An 8,974-nucleotide genomic window follows, 5' to 3' on the forward strand; every position below is an offset into this window, starting at 1 on the left:
GGTTAAATCCCATAATTTACAATAATATGATTTCTCCGGGAAATCTTCTATTTTCAAAACATGCTTCTTTTATTTATTTACACTGAGCCACTTTTCTAAGCTAGGAGTGCTTCACGGCACTTCTCTTTCTTTGCTCACAACATATCACCTGAAACATGTTTGAAAAAGGTTTTGTCAGCGGGGAAATACTGAGTGAATCATTCATTTTACTGAAACGACACATTTGTTATAAATTACAGTATCAAGAGCGATTACAATGTTTCTGATATCAAACCAACTACCCACAGTATTTGTCACTCGAACATCCATCGGTAGCCTCTTTGCCCGATGGTGTCTGTGACTATGGTTATATCACTCATTGGCTAACTCGTTGTCCAATAGTGACGGTTATCAAGTAATGTATACAAAAACCCCACATACCGGCTGTAATTTGGTGATTACATAGACTTAATCCCTGTAATTATAACTTTGGAAAATAATTTGGAGTTTTGTAAAACAGTTTGATAAAAAAGAATGACTCACTTTGCAGATTTATGAGCAGAGTATAAGCTTTACTGATTAGCCTTTTAACCTAATTTAAATAACAATGCACACACAAACGGGATTAGTAACTAATTCAGCAGTTACGTCAATTCACGAAAGTAAACCCTCACAACTATTATCAAGTGCGATACTTAACAATCCAATGGATTCACAACGAATGACAGAGCATAGTCCGAATTCGAACAGCACTCCAACATTCAAGTCGAAATCACAATGAATAACAAAGTATAAGCTCAATTTGAGCAGCACTCGGACAATCGTTGGATAGCTATAATTGATCGGACGTTGAATCGTAATAGTGATCGAGTTATTACCCTGATTGCGGCAGCACCTCGTGATCGTGTGTGTGTTTATTGTACTGTAACTATGATAATTCGACGTACACAGAAGGTATAAACGTCGTTTCAACTCCTCCGTGCAAGTCCCAAGGTCGGCTATTTATAGTAATTTTTGGGTCTCCCTAACGGACCGTATGCCTGACCCCTTACGGTCCGTAAGCTAAGCAGTCTAATTCATAGGCTGCCTAGACTCGGGACTAGCCTTGGTGATTCAAAAATCCAGCCAATCAGATCTTTGCAACGTTTTATTTAGATAACTATTCAACTAGGGTTTGCCCCCCTCAAGTTGTAGGGGCCCTAATCCTGATTCTGATTATTCTGAAAATTTTAGGGCTAATGCATAATTACTTGGGTGTCTCAATTAGGGTTTTCTTATTGACTAATTATTGTCCTAATTATTGATTTTAGTGGCAGTTGTTACAAACTAGGTTAAGTATTTCTAGTAATTATACTTCATGCCAACGTATCTAAAATAAACACAATAGTCAAAATTAGGATTTTGGGGTGTTACAAGCTCTACTCACATTTCAAACGAGCCAACTTGAAACACTCAATCGAGCTAATGTAAGGGATAAGAACTCTTGTACCCTAACAATGATTATTGGGGGAGGGGTGTAAGAATATCCATATATCATGGATGACACGTCTACGAGGTTGATACTCATGCTTATGGGCATATGGTGGAAATTGACGATGCCTCCCAACCACAATAGACTAGATTGGATAAATGATAAATATGAAACATTATATTGAAAGACCTAATGTAGAACTAATACTGTTAGGTTTCCATGGTGATAGTTAAAATTTTATTTATCAAAAACCCGGTTCAATAAATAATAGTTAATTAATTAAGCGAGTTAATTAATAAAACGCAACGGAAATATAAACAAGTGATCAACAAAATGAAACCCGACAGGATCCGGTTACATGCAAATACGAGCACAGTGAAAATATATTTAAATACCGATGAGAAAGATATACCTTGTTTAATGACTAACCGGTTGAGACACTGAGGTTCAATGAACACGTGCTAGTGTTACGAACCAAGGAAACTGTAGGATCGTTGTTCGACCTAAACGAGTCGATCAGAAGAGTTCTAATCCAAACCGAAGGCGGAATTCAATGATTCGGACTTGATTGCAGCTTGTCTAACACAGAGAATCACTTTAATTGTCTTGTATATTGATTTGAAAGCTATTACAGATCACTCGACACTTCGGCAGCACCTCAGATCCGGAATCAGAATTGTTACAAATGAAAGACACAAGTCACCTATATATAGTGTTTCCACTTCACATGAATCAAGCACTCCCAGTTCGCACGAACTGGTAAACCCAGTTCGCATGAACTGGTCAGTTCGTGTGGACTGGCTGATTCATGACTTTTTCCTGTTTTTCTCGTACAACGTGTCTCAATTCTATTACAAGACTCGATACAAGATGAAGTCGACAGACATATGCACCAACAGACTCCCCCTTGGATGTTGACGAAGTCTTCGGTGTCGAGTCTTCAATATGACAAGTCTTCAGTCTTGATTAGTCTTCCCGCTCTCTCTAAAGTGTCGGACACAGTAAGCAACTTTCAATCTCTATCTTTCTTCTATCTCTTGCTCATCAGCATTAGCAGCTTCTATCTTGAACACAGTTCCATGATCAGAAACTGGCTCTACTGTCTTCAGACTCCCCTTTGCTAGCAGACTCTCCCTTAAATTGTTCCGGGATCGTAATCTGACATAGCACTCGTTCTAGAATCGAATCATGGCTCAAACTCTGCTCAGGCTTAGACATGAGGATCTGCACAAACCTCTACCCAAAACATAAGATTTTTATTTATAACAATTTTAATCTTTGTTTAACCACTTGTAATCAAAACATTCAAATTTGGTTTCAAATTAATGAACCATTTAATCTTTTCAAAATCAATTCTCATTTCAAAACAAACTCTCCCAACCCTGTTGTCCATCATGTTTAGCACTCGGAATTTTGAAAATCAGCTCTCCAACATCAGTTGTCGAAAATAAGATGAAATAAAATCTTTTTCATTTTTCAAAATTTTATGCTAAAACACACTTATACTCTTTTTGGATTTTTGTTTTTAATGAAAAACAATAAAGAAATATTTACAGACAATATTTTTGTGAGTTTGTGTAAGAGGATCATATCAGTTTATGAGACAAATCACTAACACCGTTAAGCTTTAAACATTTTAAGTTCTAAACGATTCACTTAGATTGTCAGTATACTGATCCACTTAAATTTTCACACAAAGTTCAATTGATTCGAGAAACGAGATTAGTGTTTTAAGTACTAAACTTATTCGCGTGTCCCACCTCAGAATATCCTCCCGTATCCAGACTCCTATATTCAGTCTTACAGGTGAATGTACACTAATGATATCTGTAAACGGGTAAATGCGAGACCATGAGAGCTCAGGTTAGAACTTCCGTTCAGACAAAGAGATGATGGCTCGTCTTTCGGTGTGTCCCGTTTGGGGATCTTTTCTTCAACAGCACATGATTAGCATTTTTCAATGTTTCATCATTTTTTATGTTGAGGGTGGGCTTTATGATTAAAGCAGTGCAGAATATTATACGAGGACTAGGCTATTGCTTCCGCAAAATCAGAAGTCCTGGTATAATATCCCAGATATCATCACGCACCAAGACCTAGTATGTCAGAAATAGAAAGCCCTTCAAACAAGATTTCAGGGGTTACCTATATATCCGAGAGATGTTCCCCACGAAATAAGTAAGTTATGATATTTAGGTTTATATCTCGACAACAATCTACTAAGCGTGTAAAAACCTACTGGCAATATCATCAGTGAGATCGTTTATCTCATTTGACTTTCCAATTCTTTAGCATGCTGTGATTGTCAACTGATGTACTATCATTTCCTCTTTTTCACAACAAAACTCATTTTTGTTATGAATATATTTATTATTAATGTGGTTATCAACACCAAAAATAGATTAGCTTTCTCTACAAGTTTTGTACACCTTTATATACCACTATTGTATCTCATTGTAAAACACACCTCAATCAATAAGATCAATCTCTTTCTCCATATTGTTCTTTATGTTCCTTTTGCTATTAGGCTAGTTTCATAACACGTTATCAGCACGACAGTTCTCCAATTAAACCCAGTCTTTTGATTTTCAATGTGAGAGCATGCACACAACCGATGAATACCAGACGTACAAAGCCTTGGGATATTCCACGAAGCTCCATTATTTACTTTGGTTAGTCATCCAGTGTTCAGGTAACAATTACTTATTTTGCTATATATCCAAAGCATATATTTAATTCTTTGAAATTAGTAAAGGGTTTACATAGTTTTCGGCGACCGTAGATTTCATCAAAGAAGATGAATTAAATTTAGTAATGTATAAATTTTAATATCTTCCCTACGAGTCACTTGATTTGTCCTGGTGTGTTGTTTTTTTCTTTTTTTTTTCTTTTTTTTTGTTTGTTTCCATCATAGTCGGTGCCATCTAGTCCATTAGGAAGCTATGGCTACATATTAATGTGAATCACATAGTTGAATATTTTGTATCAAGGATACTAGTATATTATTAGTATATCACATAACATTATTAGGCTAACACATTAGAATTATAAATGATACATTGAGAATTTTTTTTGATTTAACTTGTAAATGATTAATCTATCAAGTAACCAACAACATTGTAATTTTCTTTTAATTAACTCTTTGTGTGTTCGCTCATGTGACTTTCTTATCCAAACAAAACTTTATTCCACTGATCGCTTTTATTCGTTGTATCATATTCATTATATCGATTACCGATTGATTAGAATTATTATTTAAATTTTTTTATGGATATCCACTCTTATCGAAAAAGTACTTTGTTTTGTGTGTGTATATAGTCTAAACCAATATTGATTTTACTATTAACCATTGATTTGGTTTCACTTCACTTTGCCTGAGAATCTTCATTAGTTTGCCACAAACATGTGCTTTATATCAATTTTATATGATATGTTTTTAGTAGTTCTAGATAATTGATTTACGGAACATACGAACCAATTTCATATGTGTTTACTTCCCTAAAAGATTTGCTAAAATATTATATTAAGCCTTGGTAGAAAAAATCTTACGTTTTGGTATGTATGATCTTATGTTGTCATGGATATTTGAATTTTGTATTTTGTATTTTTTTAATTTGAATAAATAATAGTATTTTACCTTTATGTCAAATAACAAGGTTGACGTCTCAGCATATAAATTTAAAGTAAGATCAAAATATACAACTGTTCCTTTTAGTATGTTTTTTTTCACTATTATAATATAATATAATATAATTAAAGGATATACGTAAAGAAGTTTTTATTTATAGATATTTGTATCTATATTCTTTGAGATCTTCATATTCATTGGGTTCCTTCTTTTGGTGATATTTATCACTTTTATATATACGAATTATTATACAAATGTTATTTTGCAAATTAACACTAGTACAAAATTGAGCAAATAATGCGGATGACAAAACTAAAAGATGCGGTTAAATGGTTAAACCGCATCTTTTGCCCTCCCCTAAAACTAAAAAGTACATCCTTTGTCTACCTAAAACGAAAAAGTGCGGTTAAATGTATGACCGCATCTTTTATCCCCCTATATTTCCCCCCAAAAATTTCAATTAGTTTTCGCTTCCCTCCATCGACCTAATAACCCCCAAAACCCGGCCTCTATCTATCCTCATAACTCCTCATTTTTCATCTACCACACACTACAACCCTCGCTTCAGATCAAATCCTCTCAATCTTCACCCTAATCTTGTATTGTTTCTATCGGTTTACCCAACAAATAAGCTGATCTAGGGTTTGTTTGTGTTCAATTTCACCAACACATATACTTTTATGCTTTTCAATCAAAGGATCTCTCACAAGAAACCAATGATAACATCCGTGAATCGTTCAATTATTCGTTTGGTCTTCCGGTATCTACACATACACTTGAGTTAAAGCTTCGATGTTCGATGTTTTGAAGAAACACAACGATAACTTCGCGAACAGTACATGTATTTTGAAATCCAAATTGAATGAGAAAGGTGAATTCATCGAGCGTGTTAGGGTTTGTTTTTAATATATCATATTACAGTTTTCTCCTGGTTTCACTTGCTTGTTTTCTTCAGAGGTGATCGTACCCTATTGTAAGGTATTTTAATTTATTCTCTTGTTTTTTTTTTTTTAATCTTTTCACTACTTGTTCAGGAGATTATAACTGTTGTGTTCTGCTTCAAGTTTGATTTTTTAATTGATAGATTTAGTTTCTTGGATCTTTTGATGTGGGTATAATTAGGGTTTTAATCTGGGTATTTTATTTGAATGATTTATGTTTGAGATGTATGGTAATCCGGCTTAAAAATAAAGATAACCCGATATAGGATCCGGATTTATTATTGTTTTCCCTGAATTTAGTAGCAGTTTATGTCAATGGTTAGCTAGTTTATATGGATTTTTGAGTTGTTTTGAATGTAAGTTTATAGTCAACTGTGTTCAACAAGTATGCAGAGTTTAGAAGTCTTGAAAGATCTTTTCATTTGCTTATTTAGTTTTTTTATCTCTTTATGATGGGCGATAAAATAGTATAAAGAATAAATGCGTTTGGGATTAAGTTTTGAGTATGATATTATGACTATATGTAGTGGAAGACACAAATAATGCCCCCACCCTTGGGCGTTTTGCTCCATGTGGCAGTCAGGTCATCAATGGGGCATTATGGGGTGTTTTTCTAAAATGGGTGTAGTGGGGATGTGGGCATTGTAGAGCATTATGTTAAAAGGGGTGTAATAGAATCTAAATAAAAAAACCATCAAAAATTGATATTGGCCAAACAAAAAGGGATGCACGGTCATTTGCCAAAGAATTAGAACTTCGGTGTGAAAAAAGGGACGTCTCTTGCATTTTTTTGTGAAAAACCCCCAAGGGCGGTTGAATGGCATTGTGGGGCGGTTTTTTTTTTTGGGGGGGGGGGGGGGGGGAAATGCCCAAACACCCCCCTCTTAACGGGTGGTCTAATTCTCTATATGATGTTTTGTTAGTGAGAATGGGATCAGACATCTTGCAAGTGCAGATCATTTAAAAAAGGTTTTATATGCAAATATGGTAGTGGAATGGGTCGAATTGATTGTTTCAGGTTTACCGAGGTAGATCTTGCTAAGGTGTGTGAGTATATATATATATGTGTGTGTGTGTATGTATAGTTTTGTGATTGGCATATTCATTATGATTTTCATTATGTGTTATTGCAATATGAAAATAACTGCATATCAGTGAAGTGAAGAGTGAAAGTTGTAGTGAACAATCCCATGGACTTTTAATCTAACCCTCATTTGATATCCACAATGAACATTAATTTGATTACGTAGATAACTTTAACAGAACTTGTATAGTTGTATCATCTCTCATAATTCAGGTTTTTGAAATAGTGTTTTACCTTTACAAGATTATATAAATGAAAAATACCAGGTATCCCACTCAGATCTATCAAGACATGTGGTGACCAACACTTCTTCATATGATTATCCAATCGTTGATGTCTGCTTCAGATTCAAATCTTTCAAATAACTTAAGAGGTGATTATCTCCTCGTTATACATATTTTGAAACTTTTATGGTTTACTGTTTACATAAAGACTTTTATTAAAACTTTCTTGGTGCTAGTGTTACTACCCATGTAATGTAGGTGGGAATGGCTTAACCGAAGGTTATCATCACAATGGGCTGGTATGTTTCTAATTAGCATAAGGAATGTTCATTTACTGATATTAGAATTACTATATTGAATGATAAACATATGGTTTAATACCAATTATTTTTATTTTTATATTTTATGGTTTTGACACTTCTCTTTTGTTTACAATTCTCAGCGCTAAGAAGCCAATGGATGATGTTTTACAGAAGTGTTTGTGTTGGCCCAGCTCCCTGTTAAATTAATCCCAGAATAGAAAATAATTGATAAACAGAGATTTTCACAAAACAAAATGGATAAACACTTTTATATATGTATATATATTTAGTGAAGCTTTGTAAATCCTTCTTATTATGATCTTCTATAAGTAATTGTTTTTTTATGCTTGATTGACAGTGTGTTAAAAAGGATGGAGCAAATTATGGATCACTCTATGTTCCTTTGTTGCAGAAACTCAGTAAACACAGGCAAATATACTATTTCATTCACATATAGTATTACTAGTTAGCCCATTAACATATTTCCTCTTATAGTTGAACAATAATTTGAAGTCGTTCAAAATGTTTTAGCTTGAGCCTGTAGGTTAAGAAGTCACTTGTTGGCTTACACTTTTAATCTCTTATACATCTATACACTTGCATATCTTTTTTTAAGCTTCAGTGGTTTATGAAATGGAATGTTGTGTTTTGTTAGGAAATTTATACGGTTCTAGTTGCAAGTATAAACTGAAGATGTTGGTTTCGGTTGCAAGTATGAAGACTTGGGTTCGGAAGGTTATTGTATATCGTTTTCATCTTTAAACATTAACGTATTTGTGGTACTTTGAAACTTTTGTAATTATTTGTGTTACTTTAAAACCTTTGTAATTTATATGTTTGAATATTTTGTATTGGTTTTATTTTTTGTATGTTTTTTTATTTTTAGGTATATGTATACTGGGAATTTATTAAGAATTTTTCTATGAAATTATCTAGAAACTGAAATAAATAATAATTATATTTTTTTTAGCCTCAAACACCAAGAGATGCGGTTCTAAGACCGCATCTCTTGAGTATATTAGGAAAAGGTAGTTTTTTGTTAATATATCAAAAGATGCGGTTCTAAAACCACATCTTTTAGACCCGCATTATTTGGCAAATAGCCAAAAGATGCTATGCCATAAGATGCGGGTCTATAACCGCATCTCATAGCCAATTTAACCGCATCTATTGATCAAATTTGTACTAGTGTAAATAGATACCGCTCGATAAATTCCTTTTTTTTATGTGCGGAACTTGATCATGATATTTATTGTTATATGTATATAAAATCTTACTTTTAGGATTTTTACTAAAATTTATATAAGTAACATGTTATAACGTCATATAACTTGACTTACGTGTA

General features: G+C 33.6%; 1 long non-coding RNA gene across 1 annotated transcript; it reads left to right on the plus strand.

Moving 5' to 3' along the window:
• The first annotated feature begins 5,380 nt into the window (after positions 1–5,380).
• On the plus strand, positions 5,381–8,450 carry LOC110939664. The gene is made up of 4 exons (XR_002592358.2): positions 5,381–6,056; positions 7,370–7,476; positions 7,564–7,626; positions 7,770–8,450. It is a non-coding gene; the product is annotated as an uncharacterized LOC110939664 (long non-coding RNA).
• Positions 8,451–8,974: the final 524 nt, after the last annotated feature.

This window comes from Helianthus annuus, chromosome 7 (genome assembly GCF_002127325.2).
Source record: "Helianthus annuus cultivar XRQ/B chromosome 7, HanXRQr2.0-SUNRISE, whole genome shotgun sequence".
In the NCBI taxonomy this organism is placed as follows: domain Eukaryota; kingdom Viridiplantae; phylum Streptophyta; class Magnoliopsida; order Asterales; family Asteraceae; genus Helianthus; species Helianthus annuus.